Source organism: Choloepus didactylus, chromosome 7, assembly GCF_015220235.1.
Source record: "Choloepus didactylus isolate mChoDid1 chromosome 7, mChoDid1.pri, whole genome shotgun sequence".
Lineage (NCBI taxonomy): Eukaryota > Metazoa > Chordata > Mammalia > Pilosa > Megalonychidae > Choloepus > Choloepus didactylus.
This window is the reverse complement of record NC_051313.1, coordinates 126,050,273-126,077,302: the sequence shown is the minus strand read 5'-3', so window position 1 is coordinate 126,077,302 and position 27,030 is coordinate 126,050,273. Positions and strand designations below refer to the sequence as shown.

The window sequence follows — 27,030 nt, the reverse complement described above, 5'->3', positions numbered from 1 at the left end:
TTCAGAAGAGAAGCTTGGAGTGCAGCAAATCACCCTGGTTTTGATTTACCTAAAGTTTTGTTTTTGAGTCAAATTTGGATCATCCAGTAATAAAAGCATTGACTTGAAAATCCGACGGGGTTTCTAATGTGGATTTAAAATCGACTCACGGCATATCCTCCCCACTCCTAACCCCATGCCATCCCACTGCCTCATGATTTCTGGTGAGAAATGCGCTGGAAATCTTATCAGGGATACCTTGTATGTGACGGTCGATTCTCTCTTGTTGCTTTCAAAAGCGTCTCTTGTCTTTGGATTTTGATAATCCACTACAGTGAGTCCTGGTATAGTTCGCTTAGAGTCTATTCCTGCTTGGATATCCAGCTTCTGGGATGTGTGTTGTGAGGGACAAGGGCCAGGAGGCCCGGCCCCCTCCTCCGTTACCGAGATACACGCAGCAGCCTACACGACCAAGAAACAGGCCCCGCACCCACCCCCGCCACGGGAAAAGCATTCAAACTTCCCTCCCCTAATCACTGTTGGTAACCAAATCTCGGGAGACCTTGTTGCAACCAAATCAAAGGGAAACTCCGTTGTCACAAACCTTTATAAGCCCCTCCCCCCTTGCCACTCCTCCGCTCTCTCTTTGGAATGGCAGAACGCTGACTTCACTCTCCCGACCCGCCACCGCCGTGGGGGAAAAGTCTTCTCTTTTGGAAGTCCTTAATTGAACTCATGGGTAGCTCCGTGCCAGGCGTTTTCTTTGGTCTTGGGGCTAATCTGGGTTGGAACATGTGTATTTATGTTTTTCATCAGATTTGGGAAGTTTTCAGCCAGTTTTCCTTCAAATATTTTTTCTGCCCCCTTTTCTCCCTCTTGTTCTGGGAATCCAATAACGTAGTTGGCAGCTCCAAAATTTCTGTTTGGTTGGATTTTTAAATTTCCGTCTCTTGATTTTGTTCAGACCACCCTTTCCTTATTTCCTTTAATTCTTTGTTTATGGATTCCTTTAGCTCATTGAACATAATTAAGATAATTGATTTAAAGTCTTTGACTAATAGTTCCAACGTATGAGCTTCCTCAGGGGATTTCTGGCAAATTCTCTTTCTCCCGCGAATGGGCCATACTTTCCCGTTTCTTTGTATGTTTTGTAATTTTACTGTTGAGAACTACACATTCTGAGAATTATGTTGTTACAACTCTGGAAATCTAGTTCTTGAACACTTCTGGGATTGCTAGGTTTTGTAGTTGTTGTTTCTGAGGGCTGGAGTCATCAATTTGAGACATGTTCCAAACTAATTTTGCTCTCAAAGGAGAATGGAAAGAGAAAAGTGGGGGTGGGGTGGGGTGGGGGAGGTACTACCTCCTTCAACTCCTTTGCCGCTTTTGCCTGAGGGGGGGTTGCAGCAATGGCCACTCAGCAATTTAAAGTAGCTCATCAAAGTGGTGGTCAGTGATGAGAACAGGCACCTGTAGATTGTAAGGGACTATATATTCTTAGAGCCCACCTCGGCACCAGCAAGCTGCACCAGGAGCCTGGTCTGCAGTCTCCACTGCTGCCTGTCAGGTGGTTGGGGGTTAGCGGGTGGTAGCCGCGGCACAGAGGGTGAAATTCGTGGATGGTTACCACAATTTACCAGCCTCTTCCGGCTCTTGCCTCTATGCTGCATAGTGTTCTACTAGACTCCAGAGATTGAAAGTAGTTTCTTCAGACAGTTCCCACCAGTTCAATAGTTGTTTAGGTGGAGGGACAGATTCCGGGAGCTTCCCAGTCTGCATTCTTTCCACCATCCTCCCTCAATCCGAATTTTTTGAGATTGAGTTTTCTAAATTACTTGGTCGAATGTGATCTTTAAAATAAGTAAATTTGTGAAATTCTTGTTTCCTTTTTAGATTGTGTTTTGTGCCTTCATCTGCTGTATGATTTTTATCATACAAATATACAGAAATTTACCACTTAATGAGTTATTCTCTTTTCTTACCGAGTAAAAACATTTGATGATTTCTTCAAAAGTGTGTTCCAGCACACCTGGGCTATTTTTCTGATGTAAAACCTTAAATAATAGAAGTCAATCACTGATCCACCCATACCATCAGTATTCAATAGTAGTTTACAAAGAAAAAAGAGTTTAGATGGTAATACGAGCAGCTAATCGGACTGCCAAATTTCGTAGATAGCTCACAAGTTGATAAAATAAAAGCACTCGCACACAAATAGAAAACTATAATGGGAAGCACAACCTTTGCATAACACATAAAAAGAAATTCACGCTTTTTAAACTGAGAAATCGTAAGTGAGACACAGGCCGACCCAAGGCATGCTGCCCGGTTGCCGGGATCTACAAAATCCACTGGAGGCAATTCCTTTTTGTTTCTCTTTGTCTTGGAAGTATAAGCACGCCACAATCAGAGACCCGATTTCGTGCTGGAAGGAGACATGGTAAGTCTCACTTCCCTAGCGTTTACTCTCCGAGAGCCTCTCAATCTCCCTTGCTCCGCACGTCCAGGAGCCGGCTCTGATGCCATTCAGGAGCTGCCCTGCCTTTTTGCCTCAGGTTTCCGCAGTGATCTCTAATCGCTTTTGTACGAATCGAGGGCATCAGAGGAGGCCTCTCCCCAAACTTTTGTCACTGTTAAGATTTGGAATTGTGGTTCCGGTCACCATTCCAAAGCTACCGGGAGTATTCCTGTGAGCTGTGGTCTGTCTTTCAGTGTATCACAGCCCTCCTCCCACTGCTATCAAAACAATGACGGACATCGGAAACTGAGCGTGCCCATTGCACAGCAGCAGGCCGCAAGACTTCTTTCAGAAGCCCTGGACATGGAGTTCAGTCATCCCAAGTCCCAGACCCTTCCTTCCCCATTCCCAGTCCACCGCCTGCTACAGAGTGTGGGCAGTTTCCAGAGCTCAGTCAACTGGGTCCCGGTGATTTTCTGGGGATCATTTTCTGCCTTACTCGGAGGATCCCTCTCTTAGTTTTCGAGGGCTGGCGTCAAAGAGTGCAACAAACTGGGTAGCTTAAAAGAAGACAAGTTTATGCTCTTACAGCTCTGGAGGCTCAAGTCCGAAATCAAGGTGTCGGCAGGGCCGTGGTCCTTCCGAAGCTCCCAGGGGAGGACCATACGCTGTGTCTTCGAGCTGCTGGTCGCCCTAGGCTTTCATTGGTTTGCGGCAGCATAACTCCAGTCTCCGTCTCTGTCACCTTATGGCGATATTCCCTCTGCGCCTGTGTCACTGTGTCTAAGATTTCCTCTTCTTGTAAGGACACCGGTGGCGTTGGATTTAGGCCCACCCTAATCCAGTACGACCTCACCTTAGCTAATTGCATCTACAAAGGCCCCGTTTCCAAACAAGATCACATTCTGAGGTTCCGGGTGACATGAATTTTGGGTGCACGCCCCTCAATCCAGTACAACTGCGTAAGATTGCTCTCTCGCGTTTGGAAAGGAATTCTTCCCATAAGCGACGTATTTGCTTGGCGCGACTCATTGACTTCGTTAACGATGATTTCAATAAACAGAAAAGTGCACCAACCTTGATAATCTCCTTGAAGAAAATACCATACCACCTCAACGTTAAGAACAAGAGGCAGTGAGTGAAACGTGCATTCTCTGTTAAAGGTAGCGATTGGGTGGCCGAGCAGGCGCGTTTCCGTAGTGTAGTGGTTATCACGTTCGCCTAACACGCGAAAGGTCCCCGGTTCGAAACCGGGCGGAAACAGCTGTGTTGCCACTTTTGTTTTTAGCCTTCGAGATGGAAAACCGAAGGACAATTTGTCAGCGAGTAGCAGGAGAGATCCACCTTCCCTTAGCGGGGATGGGGCCCTCGAAATCCTCAGGGATTTCCACAACGAAAATACCTCCGCTTACGGTCTTCGGGAACATGTTTATTGCCGACCAATGTTTTCCGAAATCACCTGGCGTTGGGAGACCGAGCGAGGAGAGGTATGGGGTACAGTGGGGAGGGAGAGATCAACAAGGCAAGATTCTGTAGAGACACCGACCTCAGTGGGGCGGAGCCCATTGCCTAACCTGGATCTCCCCTCGATCCTCCCACTTCCCTGCTCCCCACAAAGATCTCAGGGACTCTGTGTCGGGCCGGCTTGATGTCTGGACTTTTAGCTCCCGGGTCTGTCTACGGTGGGGGGTGAAGGCCGGGCGGCGCCTCAGCGGGATGCGGGGAGAGCGCCGGGCGCCGGGCTGAGCCCGCCCCTCCCCGCCGAGGCTCCGCTTGGGCGGTCACTCGCTGCCCTGAGCCTCCGCTTCCTTCCACACAGATGCAGAATGCTCCGGGGCTGATTTGGGATGGGGCAGGACTCGTATGTGCACTGCCTGGGGTGCTCGAAAGGAACCTGGACACGCAGCAGTGCTTGTCCAGAGATCATCCAGGTCTAGTTCGCACCATTTCCGGAGGGAGGGAGCCCGCGCGCTCTAGGTAAGTAAGGCCATTTGCTGGACGTTTTGGAGGTCTGTGAGGAGCGTGCGAAAGGGTTTACAGGTCAGTGACTTGGTTGTGTTAGTGGTGTTAGTCTCATATTTTACTCAAGGACACGGGCCATGAGAATCTGTCTTTCCCTTCGAATGCTGAGTGGCCAAGGTATATCTTTGCGTGGTTTCAAAGCTCACATCAGTAATTTAGATTTTAGCTCCTGACCCACTTAACGGGAAAGTCACTCTCGCCGGTTTGTGAGCCAAGACTTAATACGATACCGAATCAATCCAAAATTTTGAGAACATATTCAGGCTATTCATTTGTTGTTCTCCCTCCTGAGATTCAAAACCACCTTGTCTTTTGTCTTCCAGCCTAAAAAAATAGTACCTTGCCTGGGAGTGTTAAGTGGGATCTTGAATGAATCTACCAGAATAAGGCAAAGCTACCAAAATCAATATTTTGCCTGCAATTCTCCAAGAGGAAAGGAAACTTTGGGGCGGCTTGCCCTTTGGCCTCACAGAGGAACATCTGGTTCCCTGCTCAAGAAAGAGGGAGAGAGGGTGATTCACTCTTTCTGGAAGGCTCTCACTGTTTCCAGATGGCTGGAGACAGTAACACCCAGCTGTTCACTTTGGATGAGACTCCTCGTGCATATGGACAGCTGAGGCCCTACACACCCATTCTGTAATATCTCCCAAAAACCAGCAGTGAGGGGAGAAATGCCCCCAGCAGGGAGAGCTTTGGACAGTGGACATGGCCATCGGCTTTGTGTGGACGTCAGAATAGATGTGACCCCATGGGCAATGACTAACGGCTCTCGCCCTGGCCAAAGGCCCAGAGAGGAAATGACTGGGAAGCAACCGTGACATGAGAGTGGGCACAAAGTGTGAAGATCTGTGTATCACACGCTAACTCCCACCAGGATCCACCCACCACAGAAGTGCTAAACAAGAAAGTAACCAGAATGATTCTACCCACTTTTGTCAAACAGGCCTGGTCATCAGCCACCCCAGTGCTGGCACATGAGCACATAAAAGGAGTAGCCTGGTGGCAGGGATGCGGGCCATGCATGGACCCAGTGACGTGGGGTCCTATTCACCAAGTGTAATCCAGCTGCTACCATTGCCGAACATCGAACCTGCCAACAGTGCGGGTCCACACTGAGTCCTGGTTTGGCACATTCCTGTGAAGACCAAGCAGTTATTTTCGTCTTCTCCGTTTCCCCGGCAGAGAGATACCAACCGTAATCCAAGAGAAGCTTTGCGAGAAGGCAGTGTTTAAAAAAATAATGAATAAATAAATAAAAAAGAGGAAGCTGTGTTAACTAAGGTTACACACCCCGTCTGGGACAGGTCTATGAGTGAGTACAAAAATCCAGCTCCTGGGCCTCAATTCAGGATGCTTCAAAGGGACAGAGCAGCTCCCAACTCCCAGTGCGATGAGCTGAGGCCTCACTGCAACTGAATCTCCGATCAATTTCCTCCTCTCCTCTGTCTTCCTCGTGTGTTCTTTCTGGAAGCACTCTCCAAAAAACTTTCTTCATGAAAACTCTGCCTTATTTTCTGTTTCTGCGGTAGGGAACGGTTCTATCATGTCCTGCCACCTTTCCCTGAATCCCACAAATGCAGCCCATCTTCAGGACCAGATAAGGGGACTGCCAGCACATTCCTACCCCTATTTTCCTCTGTACCTTTGTAAATATTCACTAGAGACTGTCTGACTAAACTGATATCCGGGTCCACCTTCATGGTATATCTGTCCCCGTCAGGGAAAGAGTGTGTTTCCTCTGCTATGGCACACGTAAACAAAAGAGGGGCGCTGCTGGTGGTACGTCTCTCTGCATAGGTCCCAGGTTGAGACCCACCTGCTGTGGGAGACCGATGCCCGCTAGTGAAGCTGACTTTACTCTGTCTCTTTGCTCTGTGAGTAAAACGTTGCTGCACCCAGTGCTGTGTGAGTCGTGCTTCTGTTAGCTACCCTGACACCTGCAAACCATGGAGTGGGGTGGCTGCCTAGGATTGGGTTCCTGGTGGCAGGCATTGTTCTGCTCCCGCACCTCCACGTGGTGAGACTGCACCCCTGGTGCTGGCATTAGGTGTCTCCTTTTCTGACCAACAGTTTCCCAGAGTCTTTGCCCTAATACATTTCCCTAAATTCTATTTGCAAAAGAGCTGCCACAGCTATATTTTAGAGCAAAGGGCAGGTATGGTCACTCCTAAGATAAAAACTATCCAATGGCTCCCACAGTTTTACGGGAAGAAAAGCTGAATTCCTATAATCAGTCCTACACACTGAATCTCCTTTTCTCTTTGATCTCACCTCCATGATTCTCTCCCTTCCTTGTGCTCCAGTCCCTTGTACCCTCTTCTAGTCCCAGAATGTTCATGCATGAACCCACTGTTGGACCTCTGCACCAATTGTGCTTTATGCCTGTAACACCTTACGTTTCAGATGCCTAGATTGCTCACCCCTTCCAATGTAGAACACCACCATTTGAATGAAGTGGTCCCTAGCAACCTCTTCAGAGTTCTCACCTAGTTCCGTCACTCCAGATCCCCACACTTATCTTTATTTTTTTTTTCAATTACAGCTAAAATCCCCTTGTACATCAAAAAACTCTCAGTTGATTACACTTATTATTTGTATCTGTCTCCACCTGCTATGTGTACAGCAATTTTTGTTCTCATTGTTTGTCACTGATGCCTCCCCAGGGCCAAGATCTGAACCTATCTACCACAAGAGTTCAGAGACATATTTTAAAAATGCAAATCTGTTCATGTGGTCCCTGTGACCAATATGCTCACGTGGATTCCTATTGTCAAGATGGATTCAAAATTTCTTAACTTGGCCTGTAATAGAATGAGTGTTCTTCTAAGTTCACACCTGATATAGACCGATTAATGCTTTCTAACTATTTTGGCACACCTGTTCACCATCAAATGCATCCTGGTGTAGATATCGAATTGCACTGATGTTTCCTGCATCATCCACATGCTGTCCCCCCCTCTGTAGCCTCAGCTCCCAACACTCTCCCCTCACCTCTCTGAAGCTCAGTCTTGGTCTTCCGACGTGCCCGGCTCTCTACTTCTCTGCCCTCATCTGTTTTTGCCATGTTGTTCTCTTGGAGGTGCACAAGGGAGGTCACTGCTGGCCCTTCTCTGGCCTCTCCACTCAGCCCTTTCTCTTCCCATCCATTTTACCACATTACTTTTGCCAAACATCAACTGCATTTAATCCTCACCTTCCTGAGAGAAGGCCATACTCCAGAATCAAACATTCCTCCAGGTAAATTCCTCTATGTCTCCACTGATTGTCCAATTTTGTTTCAGACCTGAAGCACAGAATTCATAAAGAAGGATGGTTAGGAAACGTGGCCACATCCTATTTACTTGTGATAAACATTGTTAAAACAGGCAAATGAATAAATAAGAGAAAAGCTGGGTCAGTTCCTCTGAAGTGCAGCTGGAGAATGTCTGTTAAAGTTGCTAAAGAACATGTTCTTTGACACAGGTTTTCGACACGTGTGCAAGCTGTCATAATACTGATGGGATATGGTGGATGTTCACAGCTATGAACACTGTTTGCAATAGTGAAATGGGGAAAGATACATGAACAGTCCTTTAAACTATGGTGTATTCCACATGACTGAATACTATGCATATTTAATAGTGAATGAATTCTCTGAACTGATATGGAAAGATGGCGAAAATACGTTTTCAAAACAAAACAAACAAAAATCCCCCACAATGGCCAAGAATAGAAATATGTAGATAACATGTCACTGTCTGTGGAGTGAAAAAATGCATAATTGTTTAACTAGACTTATGTATTTAAAATTTCTGGAAGGACAGAAGAGATACTAAATAATGTTAACATTTTGAGGGGAACAAGGATTGGGTAGAAAGATTGAGATCCTGGCAGGTGTGACGATTTGAAACTGTTACGGACCCCCGGAAGAGCCACGAGACTTTAATCCAATCTTATTGAGTGGAACCTGTTGACTGCAGGTTTCCATGGAGGTGTCCATTCACCCAAGTGTGGGTGAGACCTTTGATTAAATTATTTCCATGGTGGTGTGAGTCCCACCCATTCAGGGTGGATCTTGATTAGTTTGCTGGATTACCTAAGAGAACTCAAAGCCTACACAGACCCAGACACTTGGAGACACCTGAAGATGCAGACAGAAAGATGTTTGGAGTTGCTAAACTAAGAGATGAGGCCCAAAATTTGTCCTGGAGAAGCTAAGAGAGGACCCCAGATGCTTTCAGAGAATCACCCTGGGAGAACAAGAGAAGGTGCACAGGAGCTGAGAGAAGCAAAGATGCACAGGAGCTGAGAAAGAGAAACTAAGAGTCACAGAAGCCCATAGACATTTTGGTGAAAGCCATTTTGAAAGGCAACCTGGGAGCAAAGCACCAGCAGATGCCAGCCACGTGCCTTCCCAACTGACAGAGGTGTTCCAGATGACATCCTCTTTTTGATGCCTCAGTTTGGACATTTTTAGGGCTGTAGAACTTAGGTTATTTGTAAACTAATAAATCCCCTTTATAAAAGCCAATCCATTTCTGGTATTTTGCATAATGGCAGCATTAGCAAACCGGAACAGCAAGTAAGATTTCTTGTTTTTCCAGTTTAAGAGATCTGACATTGAAAATGTCAAATGTATATACACAAATCCACTGTATTTTCCTGTTATTCTGGTCCTACAGGGACTTGTCTCAGGAGGAATTGGGCAGTGGCTCTGCAGTTGAGACCGTAACCTCCTGGCCAAATTGAGTACCCTGACAGGTATGGGATCGAGTGAAGTTCCCTTCTGATTAGTGGGTACAGGGGGTGGTTTCTCCTGTGTGCTAGGCACAGGGGCTGTTTCTTCCTGTATTTTAGGCACAGGAGGGTAAATTGGGGCTGGTTGAGGTGTTTCAGGCCCTTCTCCTCACCTATTGCTATTAGCATACGGAGATGGGGCTGATGGAGGCAGCAGAGGCACATCAGAGGAATCCTCCTGGTTAGAGTCTGAAAGCACCTTAGTTTTCACTGGCATTACCTTACATTTTTTCTGGGGATTCTTATTCTAATAGGAGGTGATAAAAGATTTTGCATAAATATATCATCTCATTTTTCTTGCCTCTTATGGAACCTCTCTAACTGTAGGGTGGTATTGTAATTAACAGACCCACTTTCTGGCCAGTTTTCTCCTGTGTGTAATTTATATTGTGGTCAGGTTGACTTACAAAACTAAATCATTCTCTTTTGTTTCATGGGTTTATAGGTGAACAATTACCAATTATGCAATATAGATCTGTGCCAGTTTGTATATTTATGTCCCCCAGAAAAAGCCATATTCTTTAATGCCTTCTTGTGGGGGCAGACAATTGGACTGGAACCTATTGGATCAGTGTCCATGGAGATGTGACCCACGCAACTGTAGGTAATAACTCTGGTTGGATAATTTCCCTGGATGCATGGCCCTGCCCATTCAGCATGGCCTTGTTCAGTTTACTGGAACACTATATAAGCTCAGACAAGAAGGAGCTCATAGCGAGCTGGAGCTGAGACAGACATTTTGAAGACGGCTGTTGGAAGGTGATGCAGAGATTTTGGAGAACACCATTTTGAAAGGCAACCTAGGAGCAAGGAGACGCCAGCCATGTGCCTTCCCAGCTAACAGAGGTTTTCCGGATGCCAATGGCCTTTCTCTAGTGAAGGTACCATTTATGGCCTTAAGACTGTAACTGTGTAACCAAATAAACCCCCTTTTATAAAAGCCAATCCATTTCTGGTGTTTTGCATTCCGGCAGCATTAGCAAACTAGAACAACATCCTAAAAGGCTACAATCAGATATAGTGTTAACATTTCCCATGACTATCTTAAGCAGTGATAAATTTTACAATATTAACAAGTATTATAACCTAATAACCAGATAAGAAGCAGATGAGATATGGAGGTAAGGGCAGAGGAGTTCTTGGAGGGAGGAGTGATTTGGGGACTTTTAACCCCAGCTTTGGACTCGAACGCCAGGCAACCTTCCTGGCCTCAACTCTAAATCTTTCCCCTTACTCACCGATTAGATGTATAGAACCTGGAAATGTTTCTTATCTTGAAATAAGATGGTAACAATGGTGGGTGTTCTAGTTTGCTAATGCTGCCAGAATGCAAAACACCAGCGATGGATTGGCTTGTATAAAAGGGGGTTTATTTGGTTACCCAGTTACAGTCTTAAGGCCATAAAGTGTCCAAGGTAACACAGCAGCAGTCGGGTACCTTCGCTGGAGGATGGCCAACGGTGTCCGGAAAACCTCTGTTAGCTGGGAACGCACATGACCAGCATCTGCTCCAAGTTCTGGTTTCAAAATGGCTTTCTCCCAGGACGTTCCTGTCTAGGCTGCAGTTCCTCAAAAATGTCACTGTCACTTGCTCTTGGGGGCATTTGTCCTCTCTTAGCTTCTCTGGAGCTAAAGCCTGCTTTCAAAGGCCATCTCCAAAATGTCTCTGTAAACTGTAGTTCCTCTCAGCTCCTGTGAATTCTTCAAAGTGTCCCTCTTGGCTGTAGCAAGCTCGCTCCTTCTGTCTGAGCTTTTATGTGCTCTGGTAAATTAATGAGGCCGATGTTGAATGGGCGGGGCCACACCTGCATGGAAATTATCCAATCAGAGTCATCACCCACAGTTGGGTGGGGCTCATCTCCATGGAAACACTCAAAGAATTACAATCTAATCAACATTGATATGTCTGCCCACACAAGATTGCCTCAGATAATGGCGTTTTGGGGGGATATAATACATTCAAAGTGGCACACTGGGTATGAGAGAGAGATAGTGGAGCCTCTAGACAAATAGGTCTAGGGGTCCACTTAGGATCGGCGACCAGGCAAGTCTCTCCCACTGAGGCCACAGTACCTCGGGCAAGAAGGACCTGGGGCCTTCAATGTCGCTTCGCGGTCGCCATTTGTTACCGAGCAAGAGCTCCGCAGGATGCAGGCAGAAGTCAATACATTTCGAGAAAAGAAAGACTTTTAATGCAGGCCTTCCAAGCATGGAGATAGGATCATAAAAGGTCAAATCTGTCTCTCTGAGCCTAAAGGGTATAAAGATTTTATGGGATTAGACAAATGGAAGTGGAAATAGTGATGTTGTCAGATATCGATTGGTTATGGTTTGGTTACGGTCAGTAGGGAGTAAACCCAGGCCTCAAAAACCCTTGAAAGCTGACAAAATCCAACTGTTGTATGGATAAATTGTCGTAAAAGAGGGTTGTAAGCAGTGCTTATAGGCTTCAACAGAGCTGTGCCTCTCTCAGTTAACATAAAATGACAAGTAAAGAAATGGAAATAAGCTAAGCAACTGGGTTGTGATGAAAAGGCAAGCATAAAATAACACTATGTTCTAGTTTGCTAATGCTGCAGAATGCAAAACACCAGAGATAGATAGGCTTTTATAAAATGGGGGTTTATTTCACTACACAGTTACAGTCTTAAGGCCACAAAACGTCCAACGTAACACACCAGCAACCGGGCACCCTCACCAGAGGATGGCCAATGGCAACCGGAAAACCTCTGATAGCTAGGAAGGCAGCTGGCGTCTGCTCCAAAGCTCTGGCCTCAAAACGGCTTTCTCCCAGGATGTTCCTCCCCAGCAAGCTTGCTCCTCCCCAAAACATCACTCACAGCTGCACTCACTGAGTTCCCTCTCTCTGAGTCAGCTCATTTATATAGCTCCACTGATCAAGGCCCACCCGGAATGGGCCGGGCCACGCCTCCATGGGAACATCTCATCAAAATCACTACCCACAGCTGGGTGGGGCACATTCCAAGCAAATCTAACCAGCACCAAACGTCTGCCTCGACAAGACGACAAAGACAATGGCATTTGGGGGACACAATACATTCAAACCGGCACACACTACAATAACTAGTCAAAGAAATAAGTTAAAATAACAACTAGAGTTACCATTGAGAGAAATAAACTAAAAGAATAACTACAGTTAAAGTAAAACCACTGTCTTGAATGATTACACAAACTCCCAAATTCCCAGCATGCTTTTATTCCATTTGTGGCCTTATTTTTCTCCCTAGCATTTATCATTTTTTACCATGTTATGCAATATGCTTAATTATTGCATTTTCTGAGTAACCCCAAGCTTCATAAAAATGGAATTTTGTTTGTATGTTTACTTCTATATCCCCATTACCTACAATAGTATCTGTCACATAAGTGGTACTCAAAACATATTTATTTAATCAATTCAATTAGATTTTATCAGTCCTTTTGCAGACAAGGACAATAAGATCCCAAGAGGTTATTGATCACCTCAATGACAATGGCAGTAAACGTTGTTTAAACCCAGGCGTCTAAATTAATTCCCAGAGCCTTTTTCTTTTCTTTTCTTTTCTTTTCTTTTCTTTTTTTGCATTACCAGAATTATGCTGAGTGTGCAGGGGCAGAAGTGGTGGGGGAAAAGATAAGCAGAAAAATGAGATGGTTTTGATACTAGATCAACCACCCTCTGTCAAAAATTGCTTAACTAATCCTGTAGTTAGGGATTTTCTAACAACCACTTCAAAGAATTTCAAATTGTTTTTCTTTTTTCCTAAAAACCTCCCTCCATTGTTAACATCCACCCTTTAAAGGAAAATTACAGGCACACACACACATTCAAACCCCTCACGAATTAAGCATTTCCCTATTGCAGCGAGTCAGGACCAACTTCACGCATCATGGGAGATGTTTTGGGTGTTACATATGGTGGTCCTCATGGGCGGTAAAAATGGCCTAGGCTGTCCGCACCTCGGAGGGGCAAATGTTCTCTGCCTCTTGCCTCCTTCCTCTGAAGTTACTCAACTTGAGCCTCGGTGCCTGTCCTCTTTCAAGATCAAGGTGTTTCATATTCCAGGTGAAGTCCCCTCACTCTGGCCGCCCTCAGGTCTCGAATTCTCCCTGGCATTGATTCGGGGTCTTGGTTCTGTCCCGCCACAGGGAGAGGTCAGAGTTTACGAGAGAGGGTCTTCAGCCCCGGTGCACGGGACCCGTGTCGTTTGAGGTTCGCGGTGACTGCGGAACTACCCGACGCCAGGCGGCGAGAAGGTGCAAGTTGCCGGGCGCCGAGGCCTCCGGAAAGACCGGATCTGTCCGGAACTGTCTCCAGGATTGGAGGAGAATCCTCACCCCGTGCTGGAGCAGATTTCCCCGGGGTCTGCGTGATCTGTTCGGTGATCCGCGCGCCAACATCTCTGGCTTGCCTTTCGCCCAGAGCCTTCCCTAGGGTAGGAGAGAGGAAGCCCGGCTCGGGGATGTGGATCTGAATTCCGGGATTCAGAAAGGGGTAATTGAGAAGGCCTAGTTTCCCTGGAAGACGCCTGGTTCGTTCAGGCCGAATGTGGAGCTTTTCTCTTTTTTCTTTTTCCTTTTCCCAGTGGTGCATTGGGGAAAATAGAATATGGATGGGGATTTAAAAAAAAAAAGTCGTTAGTTCCTGTGTGTGTGTGTGTGTTCTGGTTGTTTTGGTTTTTTTCCCAGATAAATTAGAAGAAACAATACTGTTTGGTTGTCATTTACATTTTCAAAGGAGGACTGGCGGCTTAGCTTAGTTGACCAGGATGAAGCGCTAACAGCCTCTTGATGACGTTCGCATTCCTATCCAGCCCAAACTCCCGGGGACACTTCTTCCTTATATTTAACCACAGGCCCTGGATCGCCACCGCTGAACCAAAGCTCAGTATGTTTATCAAGATAGTTCCACTCCCCAGAGCATTTGGTACACGTTTTTGTCGGTTTTGTCTTTAATAAATAAATAAATGAATGAAAATTAAAATAGCAGGCGTGAATTAGGATAAAATTTTTAAAGATAATTTAGTGAATTCCAACGGGTGCGTGTACGCAAGGAGATAATATGAAGAGTACGGGATGCAACATAGTCATGAGGCAGCAGAGTGGCGCAGCGGAAGCGTGCTGGGCCCATAACCCAGAGGTCGATGGATCGAAACCATCCTCTGCTACGGTGGCTTTTGTCGAATTACCTCCTACCCTGTATCATACGCGTGTTGTAAATCCATATGTACCGCATGACACAAGAACACAGTAACAGCTCGACGCTTTCTCTAACCTACTCTCCCTCTAAATCTGGTAGCACTGTGGTAGTAAACCAAGAAAGGCAAGACTACATCGTGAGAAAAGAATGGAGGTTCAGATTTTGAGATTTACTCCACTCAGGAACGCAAGCAAAGCAGAAAAGTTGCAGTACGTCGACGAGGATGGGATTCGAACCCACGCGTGCACAGCACAATGGATTAGCAGTCCATCGCCTTAACCACTCGGCCACCTCGTCCCACGATGGAAATCGGGTTTTAGAACCTTTTTTACGCCTTACCGTTGCTGAGTGATTCTGATCATATGAAGTCACTTTAGAGCATTCTTAAATAGAAGAAGCGTTTCCAGTTTCCTCCCGACAGCCCTTCATACTTCCAGGCACCAGACACAGTACTTTTTTTTTTCTCTTTTCCCCAAACTCCAGGCTCTACTTATTTTCTACTTGCGACACTTTTATCCCTCCCCTCTGCCCTCACTTCATCTGCCTTAGTTCTACTCATGCCTCCTATCTCAGTTAAGGCCCATATGGCAGCACCTGTCGTTTAGTTTCCTGGCTGTGAAAACAAGTATCATGCAACGGTTTGGCTTAAACAATGGGAATTTATTGGGGTTTTGAGGGTAAGAGAAATCCAAAATAGAGGCGTCAGCAAGGCGATGCTTTCTACCAGAAGACTGTGGCATTCTGGGGCTGGCTTGGCCTTTGGCTTTTGTCACATGGCAATGCACATAGCAGCCTCTTTTGGCTTTTCTCTCAGTCTGACTTTCATTCTGCTCGCAAAGGACTCCAGTAATCCAGGTTAAAGCCCAACCTGATTCAGTGAGGCTACACCTTAACTAAAGTAACACCTTGAAGAGATCTTATTTACAATGGGACCAATGAGGACCAAGACTAAGAACATGTCCAAACTGGGATAGAGAATTCAATCCACCACACCTCCTTAGTTGACATTTTTGCACAAATACTTCTTCTATTACACACGTATTTCCATTCCATATGTGCCCCAGAATTTTTTTTACCAATATGTTGTATGTTTATGCCAAAGGACTGCTATTGTTATTGATCATCTAATCATGCCACTCTGCAACAGAAAATGTTTCTATAAATTGAAGTCTGATTTGTAGCTTTTTCCAGTACTATAAAAAGCGAAGTGTTGTAAGAACTTTCTCCTGGCTTGAATTATCTTTACATTTAACAGTAGAGAACAATAAAAGGCATACATACATAACTTTTCATACTAATTCATTATACCTGAAATGTAGAATGCCATTGGAAATGAGCCATGGAAGAGCTGGGAATATATTTTCCAATGAGTTCTTGTGTCGGTGGATGAAAACTTTTTATGGCTTGAATGATAAAGATTTTGGTAGAAATTAATGGAAAATGGGGGGATTTAGATAAATGTGGGGATTGCAAAAGTTGTTTCATGGTTATTTAAATTGCACTACTTAAAGTAGAATGTTCAACACACTCCCACTAAGTTTATCCCACTAAGTTTATCTAGTAAACGAACGGTACCCATAATAAAACTGATAGGACCGAGGGATTGGCCACCATACAAAAAATTAAATATAGTTTTACAGAACATAGAAATCTGTATTCTTCGACAAAGTCAATGAGGATAATTTCCTTAGTAGTTTGAATAAGTGTAAAAATATTAAAACACTAACATTCCGCAATATACCTATGTCCCTTTCATTGGAAGTGTAATTCTTTCAGTCCCGAGTAAAGGAGAAATTTGTCACTTCCTCCGCCATGAAATCGTGTAAGATATGCATCTGAGACGCAGCCCAGTGCCTTGTTTACAGGAAGCTTCCGAGACACCAATATTTCAAAATTTTCTTTTTCGTCACCGGAGAATATTTTTATCCTCGAGGCAACATGTCACAGTAAGATATTAGATGACAAGTGGTAGAACTGGCATTACTGGCAAGCAAAGGTGAAAATAGAGACAATTCCCATCATAGGGAGTTTGTGCGTAGTCAGCTATTTCTTTGCAGCCAGATTGATCTCGCAGTCACCAGCCCGGCGACACCCTGTAGATCCACTCGGCTGCGTGGCGCTCACGCTTCGCTGATTTCTTTAGAACTAAAGCTGTTTTTTTCCTGCCCACATTTCCTTCCTTGTCGCCTGGTCATCCACTTCTGTCTCCTATTCCGGCCTCTCTCCCAAACCAAAAGGCCCCAGTCATCGGGAGGAGCCACAGAGAGGGCTCAAGAGAGGCGCGCAGAGCGAAACCCTCAAGGAATCCGCGCTAGGAAACGTCGGAAAAGTCTGAAATGTCGGAAAGGTGTGGGGGGAACCCCTCCGTCCCCGGAGGGAAGTGTATTAATGAGCTCATTTTCCAGAGGCCACGTCCAAATAAAGCTTGCTCAAACTCGAAGCAGCATCTCTACTGACTGCTGACTCATTTATTGCCAGCTGTGTATTTCCAACCACCTCTCGGGATATACTTCCGAGGCTGGACTTCGGTCCCTTGTGGTCTCATCTGTAGGCAGTTTTCTCTCCGCATTGGCGAAGATCGGTTCTCTAGACACATGACTTGGGTAAATCCTTTACTAAATTTCCATCACGAGAAGGTTCACGACTCTCAACAAATTTTGTCTTGCTCTTCTCGTCAGCCGCCTTTCACCTCCAAAAGTGTTTACAGATCTTCTCTAGAGACTTTGATCTCCCGTCCTGATAGTGCGTTCTCGTGCATTTCCATTTTGTTTCTCCTTATCTGCTCTGAGAAACAAAATTGTGCAAAGCAGAATAGACACCATCAAGGTCCCACCGAGACTTGAACGCGAATCACTGAATTCAGAGACCAGAGCGTACCATGGAGCCTGCACTTAAAAGGAATGATGAACTAGATATTCATCCCTAAACTCGGGTGATCTGAGAAGTAAATGTATTCTCCTTTTCCTCCTCTGGAAGTGAAGCTTGAATACTTACTCGTCCCATGCCTGCCCCGACACCGTTGACTTTCAAACCTCAAGAATCCTCCCCTCTGCCCACATCCCTGCATTTCCTCCCAGGTGGTTCAGGAACTTGGCACCCTCTGGCCCTGTTTCCTCCTTGGAAAAGGGAATGACGTCGTGGAACAAGACTGTGCCCTCACATTGTGCCAGGTTTTATGACAAGTATTTTGTACTCAACACCTCACTGAAGGCTCACAATAACCCTTTAGCGATGGGGACAACGATCGCTACTTTACAGGTGAGGGAACAGGTGAGGGAACTAAGGCAGACACCTGAGATCCTTGATTCTGCTTCATTTTGCTTTCACGAAAAACGTCTTTAACCAGGGTGTTATCTGGCGCTACGATGGACGCGATATGGGAAGATTTTACCAAAGTCACAGGGGAGACATGGGTCTTTACGGAAAACTGTTTTAAGAGTGGACAACAAGGCTTATAATTGTGCCTAAGGGTCACCCCCAGAGAACCTCTTTTGTTGCTCCGATGTAGCCTCTCTATTTAAGCCAACTCTGCAGGTTGACTCACTGCCCTCCCCCAACGTGGGACATGACTCTCAGGGGTGTAAATCTCTCTGGCATCGTGGGACATGACTCCCGGGGATGAGTCTGGATCTGGTATCGTGGGATTGAGAAAGCTTTCTTGACCAATCGGGGGAAGAGAAACGAAACAAAGTAAAGTTTCAGGGGCTGAGAGATTTCAAATGGAGTCAAGGGGTCATTCTGGAGGTTATTCTTATGCATTATATTGATATCCCTTTTTAGTTTTTAGTGTATTAGAATAGCTAGAAGGAAATACCTGAAACTGTTGAACTACAAGCCAGTGGTCTTGATTCTTGAAGACAGGTGTATAAGTATACGGTGTGATCGCGGAAGGTCGCGGGATGGCAAAGAAGCCTAGCCATGGAGGCGCCAGGCAGTTGAGACGTGGGAAACCCTGGGACAATCAATATCGAGACCCTTCCGGAATATCTTGCAGACACGAGCTTGTATCTTCTGTTTAGGCATGGCTCTTACGAAGCCAGGACTAGCTAGTAGTGCATAGGTTAGATTCGTCGACAGCATGAACTGATTCCCAATCATTTAGAGGGCAGTAGATATTTTCATGGTTTCCCTGGCCAATAGTCTCAGCTTGAAAAAATTTAAGATTAAATTTTTATCTGTGAATACAATTTAAAACCAACGTTGTTTCAATCTCTTATCTTTGTTTTAGGAGAACGTTTTTATTCTTGAAGAGTAGACAGCCAGAAGGTTCATTGTCGTACACAAATTGATGAGCCTTACCCTCTTTTTTTTTTTCTTCTTTTTTTTTTTTAATTCAGTTTTATTGAAATATATTCACAAACCATACAGTCATCCATGGTATACAATCAACTGTTCACAGTATGATCATATACTTATGCGTTCATCACCACAATCTATTTCTGAACATTTTCCTTACATCAGAAAGAATCAGAATAAGAATAAAAAATAAAAGTGAAAAGAGAATACCCAAACCATCCCCCCATCCCACCCTGTTTGTCATTTAGTTTTTACTCCCATTTTTCTACTGATTTTTTTTTCAATTTTTTAACTTTGTTTATCAAAAAATTAAAAACAAACAGGCAAACAACAACCAAAAAAACCCCACAACATTTCAAGCAAAGCAATGGATTAAGGAAAACAAATAACCTAAAATAACTACTTTGCTTCCAATATGTTCCTACCATACCCCAAGAAAATTAATAAACCATGTCCAAACAGAGGAGTAAGAAAAACAAATAATCTAAAATAACTACATTGCTTCCAACATGTTCCTACAATACCCCAAGAAAATTAACAACCCCTAAGAAAACAAAGGAATAAGAGAAAAAAAAAACCTAAAATAACTCTATTGCTTCCAACATGATCTCACTATATCCAAGAAAGTTTACAAACCATAATCATTCCTGAGCATTCCCATAACATTGAGATTACCCTCCATAGTTTATCTGTTCTTATTAGATTATCATTCCCCCTCCACTAATTGGTATCTCCAGGTCCCCTACATTCTACAGTATAAAACATTGTACATTTTTCACAGAATTCACATTAGTGAGCCTTACCCTTTGAAGACGACTGAAACACGTGTCCTGCATAGGGCCGATTAGTTCAGGTGGTTAGAGCGTGGTACTAATAACACCAAGGTCGCAGGTTCGATCCCCGTACGGGCCAGCTCCTTTACTTCTCAAAGACCTCTTGAGGTTCAAAGTACTACCGTTTTTCCGAGACTTAACACCAGAACTTCTAAAAAGCTTCTCTCCAGAAACTTTTCTGTACGGTGTGCGGTTCCCGGGTCCCCAGTTTCTGCATCCCCGCAGTGTTCCATTTCTTTCCTCCAGGAGAGAAGATTGGTACAGAGGGCTGTGCAGGGCAGAGCAGCCAAGACTGGGACCCTGCTGAATGAACAAATAAATTTAAAAGGTTACTAGAATTATTTTAATTATTTTTAAAGCCTACTGTATTACAGACTGTTTCCAAAGTAGTCCCTCAACTAATCTTCTTCCTCAAAATCCTCTAGAGATAGAAGGTAAAGAGACGAAGGTAAAAGACCAATTCAGGATATTCAGCTCTCTGCCATAGTGACTGTGAACAAAGAACACAGACACACACACACACACAGACACGCACACACTAGACTGGAGTCGAATCTGGATTCTTGTGATCAACAGAGAGGCAGGTACCTTGCATCACTATTTCCTGTCTGAGAAAACCATTCAATACAACGTTACCTCACATCTTTTTGGATGGTGCTTTCCCCAGCCTTGTAGTTTCCAGATCTGCATTCACTTGTCACTATCCAGCTGAATACTCAATGGAGAGTTTTCTCTGGAATTATCTCTGATTACAGCTTTCTCTCTCTCTCTCTCCCTCTCTCCTTTCTGGTCTGTCCTGATACCTCTAGTGCACTTGGACTCCCCAGATGGCATCAGCTCCCTCTGATCAATTCAGGGAGTGCACAGGCATTTCCTGGGTTCCCCATAATGCATGGGTCACAGAAGTTCTCTCAAGGCAGTCAGTCAGGGCAATCCTCGTGTTCACCAAATTTTTTCCCCTTAGGGCATGTCATTTTTTTCTGTCTTTCAGCGATTCCTATCCTTCCTTGCCTGATGTGCAATGTCTTGAAAATCGTTTCTTATTATTCTTATTTTTTTATTATTTCAGGCAGGAGGGTAAATCTAGTGCCCTCACTTCATCTGGCAGGACACATAAGTCTCCCTGCTATCTCGAGGGTGAGGAGTGGGAAGTTCAAACCTCTGCTATTTTTCTGGTGTGGGCTGCATTTTGACTGGCAGAGGGGTCTGTTAAGGAGTGTGCTTCTCTGCCAGCAGTTCGCCTGGCCTTGGGACTCGGGGCAAGCAAAGTTGACAGATCTTGTGCTGGATCTCCGAGCTTCAAAGTGTGTGTGTGGGGGGGGGGGATGGGGGGATGGGGGTGGGGTGGGGGTGGGGGTGGGATGGGGGGGCGTGTCCAGGCCCGTGGCCTCAACGCGGATATATTCAACTACCCTTCACCCAGATTTCGGGTGGGCAACTCTGTGTGCGTCGTTTGGCTGGTTGGGGGGCGCTTGCAGAAGAGCTGGTCTTCGAACCAGGGGAAGCCGAAACAGCCAAAATCCAATCTCACTTGGGTGGGATGTCCTTGGGGTAAGTGAAATCCCTGCATTTCATCTTTATCGCCTCTGGCCACCACCAGAAGATGCCCTTCACTTGCAGGGAACGGGAACACCGCACTTAGTTCCAACAGCGACTCTGCGTGGCCAATCCGGCCTCTCTTCAACTGTCCGCACCTAGGAGGCCAGGAGGCCGTGGCCACCCCTCACGGCTTACAGCGCTGCCCGGTGGACGAAAGGGATCCGCCGCGAACCTGGGCCCACTTCAGCGACCCCGCTCACTCCCTGACTTAAGCCACCCCTTTACCCAACCACAAAAGAGGTGATGGAGAGATGGAAAGCAGCTGAACAAGCTTGCGGACTGGGTAGGTTTGAAGGGAAGAAGTTGTTCCCCGACGATCTTTAAGTAGACTTGCTTGTAAATGCCACATTCAATTCCCAAGGGTGGTGGTGATGATATTAGAAGCAGTTGCTTAAGTACATCTTGAAAAGGTGTTGGGTTTTGAAATTTCCGGAAGAAAGGTACCCAAGTTGGCTCTGTTTTGACATAAACATTTAGCCACCTAATAGATTAGATCTTACGGAATTTGTTATAAAAATTGATTATCTTGGTTGTCTTACAATAATTGTATACAGATAAGTCCTTTTTCTCCATTTAAAATAGTTCATTTTTTCAAATTTTAAAGCATATCTGAAGATAAATTAATTTACCATTTTAGGAATGGTAAATGGTAAATTATCAGGTACCATTATCAGTAAGGAGTCTTATTGTGGGAAAATGGCCTGAGCTTGGAATGCGTCCTTGACATACTCAAGGGTGCGGACATTGGAACACCAAGTCCTGCCCGGATGGAACACTGTCCAGGACAACACCCCTATTGTTTATGCAAGAAGCGTGCAAGTCTCAAATGTCCTGTCCCTGACTCCCTATCTTGCTAACTTCCCTATCTTGCCTTCTCTGGCCTGTTAGTAACTCCTCTATTTCCTGTGATAAAATGAAGCTAGTAAATATGATGTGGAACAAGCAGAGGCACTCTTTGCCAACTAGGCTCTGAGTCCCCTGCTCCCACTTTTGCTGCAACTGTTATTCTGTTTCTTAAGTTCTGCATCACCTCCTGACAACATCTTATAATTAAATTACCAGGCTCATTCCTGGGAATCATGTCTCGCATCACCAGAGAGATTTACTCCCTTGGGAATCATGTCCCATGTAGTGGGGAGGGTAATGAATTTATTTACAGAGAGAAAGGTCACATGTGAGCAACAAAAGAGGTTCTCTGGAGGTGACTCTTAGGCATAATTATAGATCAGCTTAGCCTCCCTTTCATGGCCATAAGTTTCACTAGAACAAGCCTCAAGATTGTGGGCTTGGCTTATTAAGTAGGGGTGATCCTAATTTCACATAACATATATTCTGTCCAAGATAAACAATCAGTGTTTCACATTATATTCACTTAATGTACAATCATCATCACTCTCAAATTAAAACAATCATCATAACCCGAAATACCCCGAAGCTCTTATCAGCCCCTAATTATTTATCCCCAGTATTAGTGTGGTACTGGTAAGGTATTCCTATTAAATATAATCTATAATATGCAATAGATATTTTTTCCCATATATCATTCTGTTGTTAACTATTTGTACCAGTGTTATACCTTAGAAGTAGATCATGCAAGCACTTATTTATATTTGTAGTTCTAATCTGTGGGATACATATCTTTAAACAATCCCTTTCATTCATGTTCTCCTTCAATGTGGCACTGACACTTATAATCCCATTAATGAATCATAATCACCCCTGTCAATTCCCAAACCTTTAAGTTCACCCTCATTAACATGTCTGTACGTATTATGTAATCATTCCCCTTTCACTAGCTTCTGTCTATCTCTAGTTCCCCTGTAGTCTACATTATGAGACACTGATTTTACATTGTTCAGGAAGTTCATATTAGTGATAACATACAACATCTTTCCTTTTGTGTCTGCCTTATTTCACATAGTATTATGTCTTCAGGTTTCATCCATGTTGTCATATATTTCAGGACCTCATTCCTTCTTACTGCTGCATAATATTACATCATATGTATGTACCACATTTTGTTTATCCACTTGTCTGTTGAACACTTGGATTGTTTCCATCTCTTGGCAATTGTGAACAATGCTACTATGAACATCAGTGTGCAAATGTCAGTTCATGACACTGCTTTCAGATCTTCTGGGTATATTGCAGGAAGCGGAATTGCCAGATCATAGGGCAATTCAATATGTAGTTTTCTGAGGAACTGCCAAATTGTCTTCTTCAGTGGCTGTATTATTATACAATCCCACCAGCAATGAATAAGAGTTCCAATTTCTCCATATCCTCTCCAGCATTTGTAGTTTCCTGTTTGTTTAGTGGCAGCCATTCTTATTGGCGTGAGATGATATCTCATTGTGGTTTTGATTTGTGTTTCCCTAATAGCTAGTGTTCCAGTTTGCTAATACTGCTGTTATGCAAAATACCAGAAATGCACTGGCTTTTATAAAGGGGTTTTATTTGGTTACAAATTTACAGTTCTGCAGCCATAGAAGTGTCCAAAGCAAGGCATAAACATGAGTATACCTTCACTGAAGAAAGAACATTGGTGTCTGGAACACCTCTGTTTGCTCTAAGGCAAGTGACTGGTGTCTCCATACTCCCAGATTGGGCATCACTTCTTGGGGCAAACTCTGAGCTAGTCTCTCCAAAGCATCGGCAAAACTCTGTTTTCAATGGTCATCTCCAAAAGCTGCAGCACTGAGCTCCTTCTCTCTGAGTTCCCATAGGGCTCCAGTAAACTAATCAAGACCCACATTGAATGGGTAGGACCACACCTCCACGAAAATAATCTAATCAAAGTTATTACCCACAGTTGGGTGGGTCACATCTCCATGGAAACAACTCAGTCTAGAGATTTCCAACCTAATCAACGCTAATACATCTTCCCCCACAAGACTGCATTAAAGAACATGGCATTTTGGGAGAAATAATACATCCAAACCAGCAGAGCTAGTGAATATGAACATCTTTTTATGCGCTTTTTAAGCATTTTTATTTCCTCTTGGGGAAAATTTCTCTTCATATCTTTTGCCCATTTTATAATTGGGTTGTTTGTTCTTTTGTTGTTGAGTTATAGGATTTCTTTATATATGCTGGATATCAGTCTCTTATCAGATATATGATTTCTGAATATTTTCTTCCATTGAGTTTGCTGCCTGTTTACCTTTTTGACAAAGTCCTTTGAGGTGACTTGGTTGTGTTAGTGGTGTTAGTCTCATATTTTACTCAAGGACATGGGCCATGAGACTCTGTGTTTCCTTTCAAATGACTGAGTGGTCAAGGTATATCTTTGTGTGGTTTCAAAGCTCACACCGGTAATTTAGATTTTAGCTCCTGACCCACTTAAGGGGTCCCTCTCACCAGTTTGTGCGCCAGGACTTAAGAAGATACCAAATCAATTCAAATTTTTGAAAACATATTCAGGCTATTTACTTGTTGTTCTCCCTCCTGAGATTCAAAACTACCTTGTCTTTTGTCTTCCAGCCTAAAAAATAGTACCTTGGCTGGAAGTGTTCAGTGGGATCTTGAATGAATCTAACAGAATCAGGCAAAGCTACCAAAGTCAATGTTTTGCCTACAAAGATTTCAGTTCTCCAAGAGGAAAGGAACCTTTGGGGCGGCTTGCCCTTTGGCCTCACAGAGGAACATCTGGTTCCCTGCTCAAGAAAGAGGGAGAGAGGGTGATTCACTCTTTCTGGAAGGCTCTCACTGTTTCCAGATGGCTGGAGACAGTAACACCCAGCTGTTCACTTTGGATGAGACTCCTCATGCATATGGACAGCTGAGGCCCTACACACCCATTCTGTAATATCTCCCAAAAACCAGCAGTGAGGGGAGAAATGCCCCCAACGGGGAGAGCTTTGGACAGTGGACATGGCCATTGGCTTTGTGCTGATGTCAGAATAGATGTGACCCCATGGGCAATGACTAATGGCTCAGGCCCTGGCCAAAGGCCCAGAAAGGAAATGACTGGGAAGCAACCGTGACATGAGAGTGGGCACAAAGTGTGAAGATCTGTGTATCACACGCTAACTCCCACCAGGATCCACCCACCACAGAAGTGCTAAACAAGAAAGTAACCAGAATTGTTCTGCCCACTTTTGTCAAACAGGCCTGGTCATCAGCCACCCCAGTGCTGGCACATGAGCACATAAAAGGAGTAGCCTGGTGGTAGGGATGCGGGCCATGCATGGACTCAATGACGTGGGGTCCTATTCACCAAGTGTAATCCAGCTGCTACCATTGCCAAACATCGAACCTGCCAACAGTGCAGTTCCACTCTGAGTCCTGATACGGTACATTCCATTGAAGACCAAGCAGTTATTTTTGTCTCCTCAGTTTCCCCAGCAGAGAGATACCAACCAGAATCCAAGAGAAGCTTTGTGAGAAGGCAGTGTTTAAAAAAATAATAAATAAATAAATAAGAGGAAGCTGTGTTAACTAATGTTACACACCCACTCTGGGACAGGTCTATGAGCGAGGACAAAAATCCAGCTCCTGGGCCTCAATTCAGGATGCTCCAAAGAGATAGAGCAGCTCCCAACTCCCAGTGCCATGAGCTGGGGCCTCACTGCAACTGAATCTCAGATCAGTTTTCCTCCTCTCCTCTGTCTTCCTCGTGTGCTGTTTCTGGAAACACTCTCCAAAAAACTTTCTTCATGAAAACTCTGCCTCATTGTCTGTTTCTGTGGTAGGGAACAGTTCTATCATGTCCTGCCACCTTTCCCTGAATCCCACAAATACAGCCTATCTTCAGGACCAGATAAGGGGACTGCCAGCACATTCCTATCCCTATTTTCCTCTGTACCTTTGTAAATATTCACTGGAGACTGTCTGACTAAACTGGGCATGTTTTATGATATCCGAGTCCACCCTCATGGTGTATCTGTCCCCAGCAGGGAGAGAGTGTGTTTCCTCTGCTATGGCACACGTAAACAAAAGAGGGGCGCTGCTGATGGTACGTCTCTCTGCATAGGTCCCAGGTTGAAACCCACTAGCTGTGGGAGACCGATGCCCGCTAGTGAAGCTGACTTTACTCTGTCTCTTTGCTATGTGAGTAAAACGTTGTTCCATCCAGTGCTGTGTGAGTCGTGCTTCTGTTAACTATCCTGACACCTGGAAACCATGGAGTGGGGTGGCTGCCTAGGATTGGGTTCCTGGTGGCAGGCATTGTTCTGCTCCCGCACCTCCACGTGGTGAGACTGCACCCCTGGTGCTGGCATTAGGTGTCTCCTTTTCTGACCAACAGTTTCCCAGAGTCTTTGCCCTAAAACATTCCCCTAAATTCTATTTGCAAAAGAGCTGCCAAAAGCTATATTTTAGAGCAAAGGGCAGGTATGGTCACTCCTAAGATAAAAATTATCCAATGGCTCCCACAGTTTTACGGGAAGAAAAGTTGAATTCCTATAATCAGTCCTACACACTGAATCTCCTTTTCTCTTGATCTCACCTCCATGATTCTCTCCCTTCCTTGTGCTCCAGTCCCTTGTACCCTCTTCTAGTCCCAGAACATTCATGCACGAACTCACTGTTGGACTTCTGCACCAATTGTGCTTTATGCCTGTAACATCCTACGTTTCAGATGCCTAGATTGCTCACCCCTTCCAATGCAGTACACCACCATTTGAATGAAGTGTTCCCTAGCAATCTCTTTAGAGTCCCACCTAGTTCCATCACTCCAGATCCCCACACTTACCTTTATTTTTTTCAATTACACTTAAAATCCCCTTGTACATCAAAAAATTCTTAGTTTATTACACTTATTATTTATATCTGTCTCCACCTGCTACATGTACAGCAATTTTTGTTGTCATTGTTTGTCACTGATGCCTCCCCAGGGCCAAGATCTGGACCTGTCTATCCACCAC

At 44.7% G+C, this 27,030-nt stretch overlaps 3 non-coding genes across 3 annotated transcripts; 2 read left to right on the top strand and 1 right to left on the bottom strand.

The window, feature by feature from the left end:
* The first annotated feature begins 3,627 nt into the window (after positions 1–3,627).
* TRNAV-AAC lies at positions 3,628–3,700 on the top strand. The gene has a single exon. It is a non-coding gene; the product is annotated as a tRNA-Val (tRNA).
* Positions 3,701–14,331: 10,631 nt separating this feature from the next.
* Positions 14,332–14,403, top strand: TRNAM-CAU. Its single transcript has one exon. It is a non-coding gene; the product is annotated as a tRNA-Met (tRNA).
* Positions 14,404–14,650: 247 nt separating this feature from the next.
* TRNAS-GCU lies at positions 14,651–14,732 on the bottom strand. The gene has a single exon. It is a non-coding gene; the product is annotated as a tRNA-Ser (tRNA).
* Positions 14,733–27,030: the final 12,298 nt, after the last annotated feature.